Genomic DNA, 18243 nt, shown 5'->3' with positions numbered 1-18243 from the left:
TTTCAGAAAGATTCCAAAACAAGACTAAGCATCAGCACTCTAAATATGCCTAAAATTGCATCAACAAAATCATGTGCTTTCTGTTGGATACTTAAATTCACATGCAAGTGAAGGCAACATGCTGCTGTTATGCAGCTTCCCAAAATACTAACTGTTGGATGAGTAAATGAATGAATGATTGAATGGTTGGATCAGTGAAAGAACCAATGAATGAATGAAAATGTAAGTTTTAGAAACATTAAAACTTTAGTTGCATAGATTTTTTTTGTGGGTTATAAATTTATTATATGCTTATAATTAAATTAAAAAAAAAAATACCAAAAAAAAAAATTTGGCCTGCCATTGAATCCAATGAACAGGTTCACTTTAAAGTGGAGCATGATTACTAGGGCTTATTTTCCTGTAATCTGGCTTTTGCCACCATCAAACAAGCAACGCTTCGCTTCTTTTTGTTGAAAATGTGACTTACTGTTAATTTTTTGTCAGCTGATATTAACTGTTATTTCTTGATTGCAGGGGTGGGGAGTCACTTCTTCTATTAAATTTATTTTTTAATGGCTTTTAATTACGTATTTTTACAGACCAGTTTTTCAAAAGAAACCACCTGTTGCTTTGAACAAATTTGCCCAAAGTTGTCACATTGCTTAAATGACAGGTAGAGATGGCTACATCTCTATCTGTCAAGAATTTAAAAAATGACAACACAACACTCATAAAAGTTTTAAAGCACACTTATGTCTGGTTGGAGAAGCAAACTCCCCAGGATGCAATATATGACTTCTATAAACTGTATTTTTTTTTTATTTAAATTTACAGCTTTAAAAACTGTACTTTTTAAATTATTAATTGGTACTAATTGGTAATTGGTATTCTAATAATTGGTACTAGAATGCCAATTATTAATTTAAAAAGTACAGTTTTTATAATTGGTATTAAAATAATAATATTAGAAATTGGTATTTATTAATACAAAAAAGATATGCAAACTAAAATGGGTGTAAATTATAAAATATTACACAAAATGGAATGGGATAAGATTATACGATTAAGTCAGCGCAGTATGGAGGCAGGAAACAGATGCAATATATCATGTCCACTTAAAGGCAAAAAAAATTAAATTGATGCCAAATATTTTACAGGAGGATGAAACATAATCTTATCATAGTTTTAGTCCTCCACCAAAAGGATAAAATCTCATGAATGAGCATGTTAATGTGTAACGGCTCCACTCCACCATTTTTTAAGTATCGCCTCTCTGCTGCTCTATCCAGGACAGTTTTTCTTCCCCGAGGGGCCAAACCTACAAGACCATTTTAAAAGCCCAGATGTGCCTTTAAAGGAGTTTGTCACACCCACAGCGGAGAGCTTTGAAAAACTGTGCAGAATATCCACAAAAATGGAACAACCTTTTTTTTTCCCTGTGACATGGCTCTATTTCCACCACACTTTTCCTGAGCGATTTCACATAAGAAGTCAAAATATTTGAACCTTTGTTGACTGCGCCAAAGCTGGCTTTGACATTACTGACGCTTTCACCGTTGGATTTACACATCAGCCTATTAAATACACACGTCGATACTAAAAGCCAACCGTGTTCAACTGCGTGTCACACTTCCTGAGTCCCCTCCTACAGATTCAAGCCTTTCTAATAATACATGCCAACAGCCCCTACTTTGTTACCTGATATTATTTCAGGAGGAGCTAAAGAAAAGAATGAGTAATAGCTCTGGTTCTGCTTGTATTTTGTTCATGTAGCTCTGTCTATGTCAGGACAAGCTGATTTTTTCATTGGTGAAGCTGAAACCAAAGCTGCCTAGGACTGATGTTGATGGCTCTGTCTCACCCACTCACTGCCCCAGAGGGAGCCAGGACCAAGACCATTGCTCAGGGTCCTGTCTGTTCACACACATGAAACACAGGCTTGGATTACACAGGGCTCAAAAGTGACTCATCCTGAAGAGTGGGTGGAGAGGAGGACCCTCTGTGTTGCTTTCCTCTATTTTATTTTTTATTTTTTGGCACAAATGCGTGCACATACACCAGAAACAAACAGTCACTAGTGATAGCTACATCACAAGCTCAGAGAGAGAACCTTTTGGTTTCACACACCTGCCAAAGACAGATGTTAAGAATAAATCAGAGAGATGCTCAGAGTGGAAAGAAACTGTGCACTGTCGCAACTCTACTAACTCACTACACAGTAAACTAACTGGAGAGCAAACAGCTGCACACGACAACACACAACGATGATGAAAGCAACAATAGCATACAAGCACCTGACGTGCATACAGAGAGAGGGAGTATTTTCTAGTTTGTCTCACAGGCTTCACTTTTTTTGTTTTTGTGTTTTTTGTTTTCGTGTTTTTCTTTTTGCACCGCTGTGCTGATGGGTAACCAGCTCATATCCTTTGGAGCCGAGGGTGTTTAAGTGCAATTGTTTTTTTGGTTTTTTTTTGGAATGAGCCTAAATCCTCCAACGACTGACAAGTCACAACAAGGCTGAAATCGGTGTGGGTGGGTTTTTTTTTTTTTTGTGTTGGTTTTTTGTTTTTTGTTTTTTAGAGAGAGGAAGCTCTTTTTTACACTGCTGACTTTGTGAATTTCATGATTCCTTTATTTAAATATAGCATCACTGGGGTATTAAGAATCAAGACTCTCATGAAGCCTTCCCCTGAAGTGGATGTTTTGCACAGTGATACGTTCAGTAAGACATAAAAAACTATTTTGGGAAACTGCGACCTCTACTAGCATAATTTAAACACCAATATGACAACATCCTACATCCTGTCAGTCACTGTGGCACACTTCCTGGTTCCAGAAACTATGTTTCACAGAAGAGGAAACTCGCACAAGAGCACCTCTTTTGTCTAAGCTGGAATCCATGTCCATGAGTGTCGTATGTCACTGGTGGGGTTTTTTTTGTTGTTTTTTTTTTTTTTCTTTTAAGCTGTTGTCACCCAGCTGGCTCGGAGAGACAAAGTGGCCCGTGGTGTGGGTGCATATGGGTTGCTGTGCGTGTCACAAACCGACACCCTTCACGGTTTGTGGCCCAGAAACGGGATAAAACAGTGAGTTAACCAGCAGCGCGCTGACATTATCTCTCTCTCACTGTCCTGGAATGCTAGCCCGCTGTGAAACTCCAAATATGTGCCGTCCTGTCACACCACATAACGCTCCTCTGTGTATTTCTGAAGCTTGTGTGTATGTGTGCAGAAAAAAAAAACAAAAAGAAGGGGAAAAAAACGATGCGAGTGTGGGCGATTTGCCTTTCCTTTCTGCTTAGAAGGCCAAGTGTGAACGTCTGTATCTAAATGCTTGATCTTAAAATACAAGACGACCATGCAGCTAACAAGTGCTATGAAATTAAGATTGCAAAGGGATTCAAATCCAAAGCAAACAACAAATATGAGTGAAATCTGCGCGAACAAACGGGACAAAGCGTTTGCCAAGAGTGTCAACAGATTTTCTCTTTATCTTTAATCCAAGAAAGTCTGCTCCTGTTCGTGTTTACAATCACTGGGCAAAATAGAGCCCAACTCCAGCCCTTGTGATGCCAAAGAGTCTAACATCCATGACTCAAGAGGTCACGCAGCCCATCCAGGCTGAGCATTAGGGGTTAAGGGGATGAAGCCAAGTGTGAAATGTGAGAAGACAAGCCAGCATGGTTTCTCAGGCAACAAATAGGAAGGCGACAAACATATCTGTGCGCCTGCGAGGAACGTGAGGTATGCTAGGAAGAAAGACTGTCACGTCATCCGTTTTTCTTGCAAGAGCAAGATGAAAAAAAAATAAGAGAGTAAAGAGTGGCTTTTTGAACTGGCTGAGTTTAGACATGTTAATCAGTAATAGCTTGTTGTACTTCAGACGGGAGGGGAGTGAGCACATGGGTGTATGCATGTGTGTGCGTGTGCGCGCCCGTGTTCCTGGCAAAGTCTGACACCACTTGGATTTGAGCTGGTTGAAGCAACAGAAAGCTCCAGACCAAGAGATAATCCATCTGGACTGTTTCCTTGCAAAACATATGGAAAAAGGCAGAAGGATTTTTTTTCTTCTTCTTTTTCCGCCCACAATAGCTATTAATATCTCATACTCAACATTTGCTCATGCCTCACTAAGGACTGGAATTCCAGCTGAAACGCAGTCATCTTAGAGGATTAGGAAGGGGTGGTCAGGAGTCTTCATACACTTGCCCTATGCGTTCACTATGCGCAAGGACGTGTCCCAAAAACACAAACGAATGGATGGCGTCCAACACAATATTCACACACATCTCTAGGCAAACTGGAGGAATGTAATCTCAGCCTTCAGACACAAAACAACTTGTTCTGCTTAAGTCATTTAAACAAAGATAGCCTCTCCTTGCGGCTTTGAAAATAATTCTCCCCGCTATCAAGGAGGACCTCAAAATAATCACACAACTACCTGACAGCAATTGTCCACAGCTCTGCCGAAACCTCAGTTAAAATGACAGCTCTGTAAATTGTTTTAATTATAGCCGACACAGATAACAGCCTGTGGAAACATCACCCTTTTTTCTTCAAGTCCTCCGCAAGAAATCAGACGTACAGTATTCCCTGAAAAATTGCAGTTGTTGTCGTGCGAGTGTGTATAAGAGAGCGAGCGTGTGCACGCGTGTGAATACAATATTCATTTTGCTGCAGGAGGACAATCTATGCATAACAATGAGAGGCGCTAATGAAATCAGCCATCAACCTGCGATACATACATATTAAAGCAGGACCTCAGAGTGTCATTCGCTTAGTGCATCATTTGTTCCCACTCCTTTTTTTCTCTCTGCCACCTGACCTTTAGAGTACGCCCCCCCCACCACACACACGCACACACACACTTCTACACACTAAAAATAGGACGTGTACCTGCAGTAATGTGGTATTATGCATACATGCGTGTGCACGCATTATTATATAGACATGACATTACATTTCTCCGTACCGATTTGTGCACCAAGTAGAGGGAAAACATGCTCTTTACAGATTTATACATTGATAATTGATGGTTGGATGTTCAAACTTTGGAGATCTTGCAGACGCCTTTTAACCAGATGATGTCAGCATTACAAATGTTAACCGCTGTCAGAGCCGTACCTGTGGTATAATGTCACATCATCCTCAACTGCCAGGGAATTCATGCTCCTCCCTTCTCTCTAAGCACACTTCACGGCTTTGGTCTTTCTCGCTCTCCCTCCCTCGGTCCCTCCCTAACCCCCACCCCCACGCTGGCAGGGAAATGGATCCCTCCACCTGACAGTGGCCATTTTGAGCCTTCTCTCCTCTCCTCTCTCTGCTCCTGCTTCCTGGTAAACAATGGGAGAGGGATAATTGATCAAACAGCCAGGGAACCCTCCAAGCTGGGGAAGGTCACCGCCCGCTGGCCCAGCTCACTGAGGAGCCGGGGGGGGTAAGGCGGGCAGGAGGTGTGGGGGGGTGTATGCATGTCAACATCAGTAGGTGAAACTTGCCTATGTGAATATAACTGTACATATGAGAGTGTTTAAGCATGAGTTGTGTCTAAAAACGAAAGAGTGTAAAACATATATTCCTATTGATTGATCTATCTATCTATAGATATATATAGAAATTAATTTACATACGTAAAGATTGATTGTGTGTGTACTTGTGTGTGTATATGTGTTGGATGGGGGGGGGGGTGCCTGACGCTCTTGAGCTGCCATTTTTCTTTCCTGACAAAGACTCCATCTGCCACAGAGCCATTTGCTGCCTCCCGAGTCGGCAGAGCGTTCTGCACGCCGTGTTCACCTTGATGTCACCTCTACACAGCTCATGCCTTGCTGACGCTACACACACACACACACACACACACAGGAACTTAAACACACATAACAGAACACACTACTTTCCCCCTGCATACACACACACATGCACACGCACACACAGTGAGACACCCACAGATGTGTATGTTCATTCTCTCCCGCTCCCAAGCAAACACACACTTTCAGTTTTTTTTTTTGTCTCACATACACACACTGATCTTGCACTCTGATGCTCAAACACAAACACAAACACAAACACACATATTGAGTGTGTCTATGCAGCGGCCCTCCCTTCCCTCTGCATGGCTGATATCACTGTGCAACCATCAGCGCTGTGCATTGTGGGAGTGTCTGTTGGGGCAGAGAGACGCGACAGGGGCTGAGGGATTCACACGCCTGTGAAAGACAGCCAGAGGGAGAGAAGAGCAGGAGCAAGAAGTAGGGGGGATATGGGGGGAGAAAGAGGGAGAGATACGGAGGGGGGCCGGTAACTGGAAATGAGAGATGGCATTTTAAAGAGGAAGCTGAATTTCACCTGCAATTACCGTAGCTCCGGGGCACATGGCTCGGTTAAGAGACATTTCATTCCAAAGCCACAGCGTAGAGCTGCCGCACTGAGGCCTGAGAGGCGCATAAAGAAGGAGGGAAAGGAGAGAGGAAAATAGAGTGGTGCAAAACTCTCTTTTGCCCAAGATGGCCCTCAGCAGATGCAGTGATGAAAGAGAGGAGGCAGCCAGAGATGTAGCTGGTAAATGAAACTTAGCAGGAATAGGTATCAAGGAAATGAAAGGAACAAGAAAGGGAAGGAAAAGAAAGGAAAAGAAAAGGGAAGAGAAGGATGACCGATTAAGATACAGAAGAGGAAAAAAAAGGGTATCTCATTCACCAGGCCCCAACTCAGCCATCTGCACAGCAGAACAAACAGCTGAACTGGGCCTCAGAGAGCACACACATACACACAAACACACCGAACAGAGTAAATCACATCCAATAAACACAGATACTCACACTTTCACAGTACAGTTCATGGAAAGCTGGATGTGTTTAATGATTAATATCATTCTTGGTATTCGTTTTTCCTGTTTTGACGAACCTTCCCTCTACCAGTTCTTTCTCTTCTCCCACTCTCTCTCTCTCTCTCTCTTTTCTCTTTCTCATCAAATCAAGGCGTAATAGTTTCCCCGAGGCTCAGTGTCCTGGCTAGTTTCACCAGACACACTGCTGCGTTTCATAGGAGGAGTGTGACTGCACAGAAACAGTAATGAGCTCTCACTGGGAGCTGGGGGCCTCCCGGCACTGTTAATGGCTCCTCTGGTTTGCAGCTGTATCCAGGTTACAACCCGGGCCCGTCCGACCGGCCCCCGAGACGCGCAGGGCCCTGTGGGGACCAACCGCTTGGAGCAACATTCACGTTTTACAGGCAAAACCACGATCGCAGCAGAGTAATATTTGTTTGGTGTGTGTGTTTGAAGTCAGGGAGGAGGAAATAAGACCTAAAGAGGGAGATAAGGGGGGCAGGAAGCTACAGAGGATGTCAAGAAACAAGGTCCATGTCTGAATGAGAGGCAAGGGAATAAAGACAGTTGGAGAGATGTGGTTCGGCCATAAAGGTAGCAGACAGACCCAATAAACCGAGGGACTTTCATGGGCCAACAGCTGGCATCTTGTGGGTGTGCGTGTGTGTGTGTGGTTGAGTGTGTGACAGATTGAGAGAACAAGAGAACGAGAGAAAATGTTTGAGCATGGTCTGCTAAATAATCCCCATAAATAGCCCTAATAGGAGAGTAATACTCATACTGTATGCCAACATGGTGATTATTTCGAACATTTTATTCTACTAATCAAGTCATATTACCACATTATTCTTTAGTCAGACTTTTTATCAATAGAATTGGGTTGTAATTTGATTGAACTGAACAGTACTCAACCACATTTAAATCAGACTTTGAAAGGTTTTGTTATGAATTGGATTGATGTAGAAAAAGAGATTGATGTAGAAAAAGATTTGGACACTAGAAGATTATATACATGCTGTATAGAAGATATATATATATATATATATATATATATATATATATATATATATATTTTTTTTTTTTTTTTTTTTTTTTTTTACTTTTTCCCTAAAGATGTGATTCTTACAAATCTCAGTTTTGCAGCAATGTTCTGCTACCAGCAATAAACTGCATATATCAGTAAAGGCGATAACCCAATCATATAATAAACATGTCCCAAAGTCCAAACTCTCTCTGTCAAGGAACTTGCAGCCATTTTTTCTTTGATCGTAACGGTTTGTTAATTTGTTGAACATTTTGTCACATTTTGGTTTAATGGAGATGTTCTGATTTATAATTTATCTTAACTGGTCAAAATGGGGATCACAACGGAATTATAGTGTAATACGATTTTTTTTAGAGATTAACATTCAATTAAATTACACATTATATTTGATTGTTTTGTATGATGAAATATCTTTATTATTCATGAAAATATATGTTGGTAAAGAAAACCAACATGTTACATGTAAACAAACATGGGCTGTTTGTTTACAGGTCCAAAATGAAAGCACGAAGAGACTAAAAGACAAAGTTTAAGATGCAAAGCTGGGTGGAAATGATGAAAGGAGCAAATGGATCCTACATTTAATTGTACAAATACAACAAAACGAAATGGCGGATCACACATCAAAGTCAACTGGAAATGGGTACTGGCCGGTTAAAAGTCTGATTGATGAATCACAAATTTATCAATCAGGCACAAAAAATTATACATAAAATTTTTAGCGACGACAACAACATCTCCAAAAAACATGACAGAGCAACAGATTTAAAACTGATAACCTGGAGGAAAAAGAACCCAAAAAAAAAAAGCACCATTACTTCCCTCTGGGTGATACTGATGTTATCTGTAGCTTGCTGCTTACACTGAATAACTTCTTGTTTTTAAACCTCACAGCCAAACAGACATCAGCACAGAGTCTGAGCATTTCAAATTGCAAACCGCATCTGTGCTCAGCTCAAAGGTTTGTGCAGTATCAGGTTTGGAGGGCTTCTCCTAACGTTTCATAAATTACTGGTATACAATTATGTTGTATTACAATGACCAGACCCAGGCATTGTAAGTCCAACATCTCACCTTTGATACAGGAAACACATGAAAACACACACACACAAGCATACACAAACAGAGAAACACACACGCCACTCCTGCTGTTGCCCTCCATGAGAAAGCTCACAGCTTGGGTTCTTTAGCTCCTGTTTTGTCTGGACTCCATTCAAAATGGCCCCCTCATGACCACACACATTATAGTCTGGGCAGGCAGGCCCTCAGTGGACTGAGGCTCCCTGGGTGCGAGCAGTGATTCATGGCACAAGGGTCTGTAAAAGGAGCAGCCTCACCCCGTGCTGCATGGAGACGAGGAGAGCAGAGGCCGTTTTGGCGGTGGGGGTGAATCAAAAGTCTCCCTACAGAACTAAATCCTGTCGAGACGGTGCGGGCCGAGGGGAGGCAGGAGTGGTACGGCCAGAGCTTTCTGTGTGAAAGCGAAGCGAACATGAGTGGGAGTGCAAGTGACACAAAGCTGTAGACGGGTAAAGCCCAAAAAGTGAAGCTGGAGCGCGCCTGCTGAATCAACACGCCTCCCTATCCCGAGGACAAGCTCGGAGTAGCTTTTTAACAATCTTAGCTCCGAGGCAAGTACAAAGTACTAAATGTTTAAGCGTTATCTCTAACACTTCCCTGATCTAACAGAGCACCGGTTTAAAGGGCATGGGGGAAGAAAAAAAAAGTGCACAGTGAGAAACAAAGGGGGCTCATGAATAAGTGCTGAAAAATGATAGTAGTTGCTGGGATTGATGAAACATTATTCAGGTTTTGTGACAGGCAGCGAGACACAAATTCTTTCCCCTCAGGCTAGAAGGTGTAATTTCCCCTTCCACTGTCAAAAGAACCATGTAAAAAAAATTATCCATAGCTCAATGACTGACTGCATGCAAGTAATTCCAAGTAACAATTAACACATCTATCTATCTATCTATCTATCTATCTATCTATCTATCTATCTATCTATCTATCTATCTATCTATCTATCTATCTATCTATCTATCTATCTATCTATCTATCTATCTATCTATTCATCCATTTGTCCATCTATCAGAATAGAAACAGGCATCTTCCTCTGTTGTAACACACGGTACAATGCAGATGGAAATGCTGGCCCCACAGGAGATACACACACACATAAGAGTCGGACTGCTGTGGGGCTGACGCAAGACTATCTCCGTCTCACGTGTCTCTCCCCTACGGCCGCCCGCTGCTCCTGACCTTCGAGATGTTTTTCTCTCTCCTTCTCCCTCTCCCTTTATTCCTCTCTATTTCACACTCACACCCTCACTCACTTAGACACAGAGAGAGAGAAAAACACACACACACACACACACACACACACACACACACACACACACACACACACACACACACACACACACACACACTCCTCCCTTCTCTGCACACCTCCCTGCCACTCAGTGTTTTGCCATTAAACAGCATTGCATTTCCAGCTCGGATCAAGCAGATGGGCCTGCGTGAGCATTGCAGCGCCTGTATTACAGCGCCCTTCCTTAAATGCACAGACATGCACTGACACACCGACGCTGCACATTCGTACGACGAGCATTTTTTTTTTCTTCTTTTTTTCCTGGAACCGAAGTATCATCCCGGCTGTGGATGGATGCTTCTTCATGTGGGTACTGTGTAGCTCTGTTGTGTAATGCCTTGCTGAGGTGGCTGAAAAGCCTTGAGACATGCTCTGCAAAGCAAGAACGCTAAACAGCAGAGAAGGAAAGCATCATTTTTATCTCCGCATAGTTAAAGACCAGGAGTTCATCACGTTGGGTTAAAAGGCACAAGTGCAACCACTCACGCAAAGTTCAATGGGTTCATAACACACAAAATTACACACACCATCACGTATGAATAGTTTATATCTCTGTGCCATTAAACACATTTCTTTTTTTTCTATTTTCTCTCCCTCTCTTTCAACATTTGCATATTCCTTTGGGTGTTTGAGTCGAGCAGCTCCTTCGTTTTTTTTTTTTGTTTGTTTTTTTCCCCTTCTCTTGTCTTCCAAGCAACAAATGTCAGCTAATTACACCATAGCTGTTTGGATGAGCTCCATCTTTCCCTGTGCTCCGCTGTGCTTGTTCTCCATGGGGCTGCAGGAAGAGTCAGGCAGCCAAGGCGGTGGTTAGGAACAGCCAGCTGTGGGGGTTGAACGACGAGGATACAAACCCCCTTATCCTCCCCCTCCCCCCCCCCCCACTCCAAATTGATTCCCCAGGAGAGGATTCGTCAATACTTATCACAAATGATACAACCTGCCCGCACCAACCTGCGTGGGGGAGAAGAGGGTGTAATGTATCATTCATCAGGAGAGATGAAGCGGTAACGTTAGACCTGATAGAATCAGGTCTGGCAACACACTGGGCTAAAAAAGAGACAGTCACATGTGAAACAAGTATTTCCCTGAGCTCCACATTCACAGAAAACCTTCTTATAAAAGATCCCATTTGATCTGATGACACACTCATCGGCACGGGGGCCTTCGAGTGATGCAGGGAAGGAAAGTGCAAGTCATTGTCTGTGTGTGTGGAACAAAAAAACCTGCCACCTTGATGAGTGTGTGTGTGTGTGTGTGTGTGTGTGTGTGTGTGTGTGTGTGTATGTGTATGAACTGAAGCCTTGAGGATGCAGCCGCACCCCTGAGTACTGCTTGCGTTCACAAACAGAGAGTGAGAAAAACGGAGAAGAAAAGAAGGAGCGCTTCGGAGAAAGGAGAGAATTAAAGCTGCATATAACAATCCACATAAACAACTCTGCACAATTGCAGAATCCCAACCCCGAAGCGCTGTCAGGCTCAGTTAACAGCCATTTACATTCAGTGTTGGGTATGAACAGATAGCAAACTCAAAGAATGTTTATTAGGCTCCTACGTTTCACACAAATATTCTGATTAGAATGGAGGAAATCTAATTAATTGCTTGATTCACTGAATGAACCCCGAATTTGTAATGTAATCATAACAACTGCTTTTCAAGGGGCTCTTGTTAAATTTAATTGGGGAAGAAGAAAAAAAAAAACATCCTCTTTCACTGAATGAATGAAAATCAAATAAGGCCTGAAACTGGAGGAGTCGGCAAGTTTGTTCTGACATGCCACGAAAAGAAAAAAAAGAACAGTAAAAGCAGAAGTGTGTGACAATATGCATTTCAAAAAGTCACGCATCGACTGTTTTGCAACACACAGACATACATGCAGCGGAGGGCAAAGCCAGAAAAAAACAAGAGCTTGTACTCACTGTTAGAGATGTCTTCAGCTCTTTGACATAACTGCTGTACCACCTGGAGAAAAGGGGGAAACAAACGCTCACTTAAGTTCAGGTTAAATCACCAAATTTGAGGTATGAGATCTCTAAAACATGCTTTGGTTTTATACGGTTTCATTACGCTGACAAAAAAAAAAAAAAAACAGGGTGAACCTCCTGAAACCAGCCTGTACACCAATCTTGCAGCTACACATCTTTGTATTTGTGGTTTTCAGGCACATGAAGCCAGAAATACAGTGATGCTTGAAAAAAAATATTAAAAAAAGAAAAAGAACCCACACACATGCAGCTGTGGCTACCCTTAAACACTCTTGCACGCTCAAAAACACATTCACACCCAGAAAAAGTCTCTCTGTCTCCCTGAGCCCTTTTCTTGCAAAACCTGTTTGCTAGAAATGGATCTAGACATTGGAGCTGTGAGTGTGAGGATATTTTCCCTAAACACAAGACAGTTCTTGCAGAGAACCAAGCCTTACCGGCGTTCTCACGCCCAGCTTTCATGCATTGTCTGCGAGGCCCTCCTCTGCACTTAGAGCCTGAGCCTAATCTAAGCAGCTCACCATAACAGACACCACCCTGCTTTGTATATACAGCAGTCAAACGCACACAAAGATTTTAAAACTTCCATTTAGACTACTATTACTTCAACTTTCATTTATGAAGTGGGTGAAAAAGGTTAGGTTAGTGTTAAAAACGCAACAGCTACAAAAACCGGGTCTCCTCATATACAACCAGGGGGCATCAGAGAAGCAGCGCAAACACTTCCAGACGACAGCAACACAAGAGCGGTGTTGTAGCGTGTGTGGGTAGCTATCTAACAAGGTTTTGTTGTCTGTAAACACATCCATCTGGTCAGCAGCAACAAAGCCGAGCCTTGCGAATGTTGTCTTAGCACGACTGGGCACAGATACTACAGTCATGGAAATCTGTTGAAAAACTAAAGTTTATGTTCACACTTTGTTTTTTTTTTTGTTTGTTTGTTTGTTTGTTTTTTGTTTTTGTTTTTTATTAAAATAAACAGAAACAGATCTGAAGAGTTCTAAATGATTCTGTCGGCCCCAATGGCCTCCAGCCATGCCGGCTGTCTGAGGCTCATCATCCAGCACACATATACCATCACAGATCACTTCATCAGACGCTATTCTGGCTGTATTGATATTGCCTAAACTGATCAGACTCTAACTGTAATGGCTTCCTACATTATCTACGCAGACACACAAACACACATGCGCACGCACACGCACCCATACACACACACACACACACACCAAGGCTCCAGGCACACACAAACACTTTGATAACTCATCGCCGTGATAATGACAACAGAGAGCCAGGTAGGCTGAATTCATCTTCAGCTTTTTCATAAAGGCCTATTAGCTGATGATTAAAGGATCCTCTGCTCATAGGACTTCAGCACTGAATGTGATTTGCCAGCCATGAGGCAGGTGAATTACACTGGATCAGAAAGCCAATGCTGTCTGCCATCATTTGCCTGACTGAGAATCAGGCTGTTAGTCTATTAACCTCATTTTACTGTTAGATCTTAGCGGTTTTTACATCAATAGCACATGGCTAAAAAAAACACACATAAAACACACACACACACTTTTTCCTGCACCCTTATTCAATAAAAACGTCTGTATGAATCATAGTGGTGTGGTTAGGCTGCAACTAACAATTATTTCATACTCAAGGAATGATTCACATTTACTTCAATATTTGGCTTGGTTTACTCCAACTGACAATCCAACACTTGAAACAAGAAATGAAACAATCGTTTGATCAAAGTGTGACGTATGAAAGCTTTAAAGACCATTGCATAACACAATAAGGACGCAATAAAACTGGAACAAGAACATCAAACGGAAAATATTATTTTAGAATTATCAGAAAGGCAAAAATGGTAGTCATGTTTTGGAGGCCACACAAAGTTACTTTATTATTCATGGTAAGGAGCCAGGGTGGTTATTTATTTGAATTTATCTTTCAAGGTCAATGTTGACTTAAGCAATCATGAAGACAACATAAGAGTCAAGACTGAATTTTTTTATATTATTATTATTATTATTATTATTATTATTATTATTATTATTATTATTATTATTATCATGCCATGTTGTGCTTTGCAAGTATGGCTATTTTTTTTCTGTCTCCAATTTGATACATCATTGCCTCGGTGGTGTCTGCACCACTCAGCAACACAATTAACCTGTCCAACTATCTGAAATGTAAATATGGAGAGATCAGTTAGCAATAAATAGAGAAAGCGTCAACAGTGAACCTCACGGTATTCAATGGGGTTAGGGACCACATCCTCCCACCAATAGCTGAAATCTGCAAATACTTGAGACCCCCCTCTAAAAACACTTCGAACTCCCTATTTTAATAGTTCAAACTCCAAAAAGACCTTAATCTACATTGATACACAGAGTGGAAACCGTGTTGGCAATAAAGCGGACGCTAACATCTAGTACAGTCTAGAAAATCAGTCTAACATCTAGAAAAGGAGTAGCGCTCCTGGATTGGCTGCCAGCCAATAGCTTCTCAAGTATAGCATTGCATCTAGGTATTTCAGCTTCCCAAGCTGCATTTTCTTTTGAATATTTTGGATGTTCCCTAAGAAAAAAATGAGTTTGTGTCAGACAAACTCTTCTTCCAACATCAGGGCTAAAGCACCAAATTTATCGGCTATCTTTCCAAACAGTCCAACAGTAGAAGCCTTTTTGTAACCAGTCCAGTTTCAAAACAAAGCTACAGTTTTACTGCTTGTTTTTTTGGTTGTTTGTTTTTTTTTTTTTTTTTAAGTACATAATCCTGGTAAACATATCTGCAAAAAGAAACCATAACTGCATGAGGCCAAATATTATACTACAATGATGCTAAACAGTGATATCAATTTGGTAAGGCTGACACACTAGACTAGCAGATTTAGGAGCACCGAGACATGAGAACAATGCACAGCGACCAGTGACTAAAAGAGCAGCTTTTCAAACATATGCTACATTTATTTTAAGTTTAAAATTAATACACAACAACGTGGCTGGAAGCTCCCAAAAATGATCTATGCCTATGGTACTTTTACAAACAAACCATGACAGTAGAGTAAATAAAAAATTGCTTAAAAAAATAGTAAATAAATAAAATAAAAACAACTAAACCACAATAACTGACACAGTAAAGTATTGCAGACGCAAGCCGAGCACCAACACATCAGAACGCTGTTCAGAAGGGAGTGATTAGAACAGCAGCCCGTTAACACACAGCATGTTTTTGTTCAGAATTAAAGTAGTGTGCAATATGACTAGGGACTTAAATAATGAGTGTTTAAGGCAACTGCAGAAATCCCAGTAAAAGCTGGAAAATTACTTAGAGTCAAACTATTCACATGTTGTAGATTATCAGGAAAACTGTAGCTTGCTAAATAGTAACTTTCTGTGGTTTTGTCAAATCTGGGTTGTTAAAATCTCTCATCCAGGCTGGCTTTGCGCTAAAGGCTCTTTATGTTCAACATTTCTTTCATATCACCGCTTCTTCATCCACAGCTGTCTTTTTTAATAAACTATTAATTCAACACCTTTGACACTCAAAACGTGGGAACTCTTGTTGAGCTGTTGGCATTTTTGATGGTGTTGCCGTGTTTCCTCATCACAACCTGGTATACAATCTATAAACTCTGGAGTTTTCTGCCATGGTTTGGAGATGGGGGAGTGATGCTTTCAGGAGTGCTAAGAAAAAAATAGCTTCGAGCAACAGGATACACAGACGGATAATAGCTGCTAGGGAAACTCATACTCGAAAAGTGCCGAAAAGTCACAATGTCGTTGTTTTAGACATCCGCACATGGGAACAAAGCATAATACCTCAAATATATGTGACATGTCACACAGCCTTATATTCAGGCTAAATAACTGCTCCTCCAGTGCAACAAATACATTGTTTTTCCAACTCAACTAGAAAGCATTTGAAATAATTTTGTTTTCAATACTGACTAACATTTTCTTTTTTTCTTTCATATCTGAGCAGTCCTAGATGGCATCCAAAATTAGTTCTGCTTATGTCTTCTCTCTGGCATCACTTTGGACTCTCCAGTGCACGGCTCACTTGCACCACAAGACGGTGCAGGAATTGATCAGGGTTCATTCCACAGGATAAGTTGAACTTCTGCAGTCTGCATTTCTGAACCTCCTCTCAGCATTGCTCTAAGAAAAAGACAACAGTCTGACATAGACACCGTCTTTAAAAACTTGTAGTTTATTAATTTATTGTTTTGAAAGTGTCCAGGTCTCAGATTTGTAAAGGAAGATCGGCAATATCAGACTGCAGAAGAGGGCAAAACTTTGGGTGAGAGGAATGCTAGAGCTCCTCCACGAAGGGACACAAATGCTGAGGATATGTTCAGCAGAGTATGTCAGCTGTTGAAGCTTACTTTATTTATTTACTTTACTTTTTATTTTCAGCCAAGTTATTTAATCTCTGGGGCGTGTTTGATCTGAATGCTCTGTAGATAGTGGTTGGTGGACCTTAAGAGTTGTTACAACTTGCATCTTCTATGCACTGAGTTCATAACTTTGGGAGGTGTAGACAATATGAGTAGGCAAAAATATTAACTTATTTTCATTACCTCTTCTGCCTTTAAATATCTTTCACATTACTGTGTTGAAATGACATCAGTGTGATTCAGTTTTATTTCATAATTTTTGAATAGATGTCCAGAAAATGTGTTAATTACAGCCATCTTTACCTAGTAATTTTCATTTGAATAACATGAAGAGGAGAGAAAAAAAAGAGCAGGAATTACCTGCAAAGCTATTATTATTTCATACTTCAGGCATGCTTGCACATGGGCAATGTGCAATCTAACTGCTGTAACGTCTGCCTGGATTGTCTTGTTTGGGTTTCCTAATCTACCACCACTGCTTCCTCAGATGAACAGATGTTGACTTTGCTGTTCAGATACATACAGCAGCTCACTGACATCCGCACAGTGGTAAACACATGGGTCACAATTTTGTACCAACCACAAAGCAAAGAGAGGGGAAGAGAGAGAGAGAGAGAAAGAAAGAGAGAAAGAAAGAAAGAAAGAAAGAAAGAAAGAAAGAAAGAAAGAAAGAAAGAAAGAAAGAAAGAAAGAAAGAAAGAAAGAAAGAAAGAAAGAAAGAAAGAAAGAAAGAAAGAAAAAGACTTTGAAAACTCTATTTGCTGTAGGAAAATGGATAACAAGTGTACTCTGGAAATACACATATTGAGATTAGCCTAAAATCTATTTCACTTTAATATTTGATGCCCTGTTAGAGGAGCGACACCACTGAGGTGTTTGTCTCTGTTGTCTCTGCTGATCTCTAGCACACCGGTGCCTGTGGGAGTGAGTTAGGCGAGACTTGGCTGCAGACATTTTCCTGAAGCCCCTTGAACAAAACAGGCAAGTCTTGACAGTCTGTCCGCCACCAAGTCGTCACACAATCAGTTGCAGGAAACCAATCCCTAAATAGCTGTGATTCATCTCTTCATCACACACAATGCCAGTACACAGTGCACAAAGAAGCTCTCTCTGCCTCTCTCTTTCTCTCCCTCTGTCTTACCCTATCTGTCTCAACCTCCACCCCCCCCCACCTCCTCCCATCCAACCCCAGCCCCAGTGTGGTCTCTCATGCTGCTTAAAAATAAGTGCTTCTCCCAGCTTTCTTTGCCCTGTGATTTACTGGCAGTGTCTAACTGCAGGGCAGCATCTTTTATCGTTACATGATCTGGGGCTGAAAGCTGACAAAATGGAATCTCTGTGCAAGTACTTTTGTGTGCGAGAAAGTGTATGTTCGGGGCAAAAGAAGGGGAGCGTAGAGGAGGAATAAAGAACTTGTGTGAGAAACGTTTGTCTAAGTGCAATCCAAATCCTCCCAGCCTCCTGGTGCCGTGTTGCTTGAATGTATGTGTGTGTTTGTCATTCTGCTAAATGGTTTCTTCCTTGACTTGATGGAGCTAGTGCCATCTCAAGGGAACGCGTTACCACCATGCGCTGAAGTAAAGCGCTTTGAGACCGGTGAAAAGCTCCGAGCATTAGTGCGATCCATTTGTG

The 18243-nt window shown here is 41.4% G+C and overlaps 1 protein-coding gene across 1 annotated transcript in view; it reads right to left on the bottom strand.

The window, feature by feature from the left end:
* baz2ba (bromodomain adjacent to zinc finger domain, 2Ba) overlaps window positions 1–18243 on the bottom strand; it is a 72365-nt gene that overhangs the window by 44576 nt on the left and 9546 nt on the right. Inside the window, exon 2 of the mRNA XM_088004212.1 lies at window positions 12147–12189. The gene's annotated coding sequence lies outside the window, so the exon portion shown is untranslated. The remainder of the gene's footprint in view (window positions 1–12146; window positions 12190–18243) is intronic.

Source organism: Poecilia mexicana, unplaced genomic scaffold (genome assembly GCF_051168715.1).
Source record: "Poecilia mexicana isolate PSO_F unplaced genomic scaffold, ASM5116871v1 scaffold_3, whole genome shotgun sequence".
NCBI lineage: Eukaryota > Metazoa > Chordata > Actinopteri > Cyprinodontiformes > Poeciliidae > Poecilia > Poecilia mexicana.
This window is presented reverse-complemented; position numbering and strand designations above follow the sequence as displayed.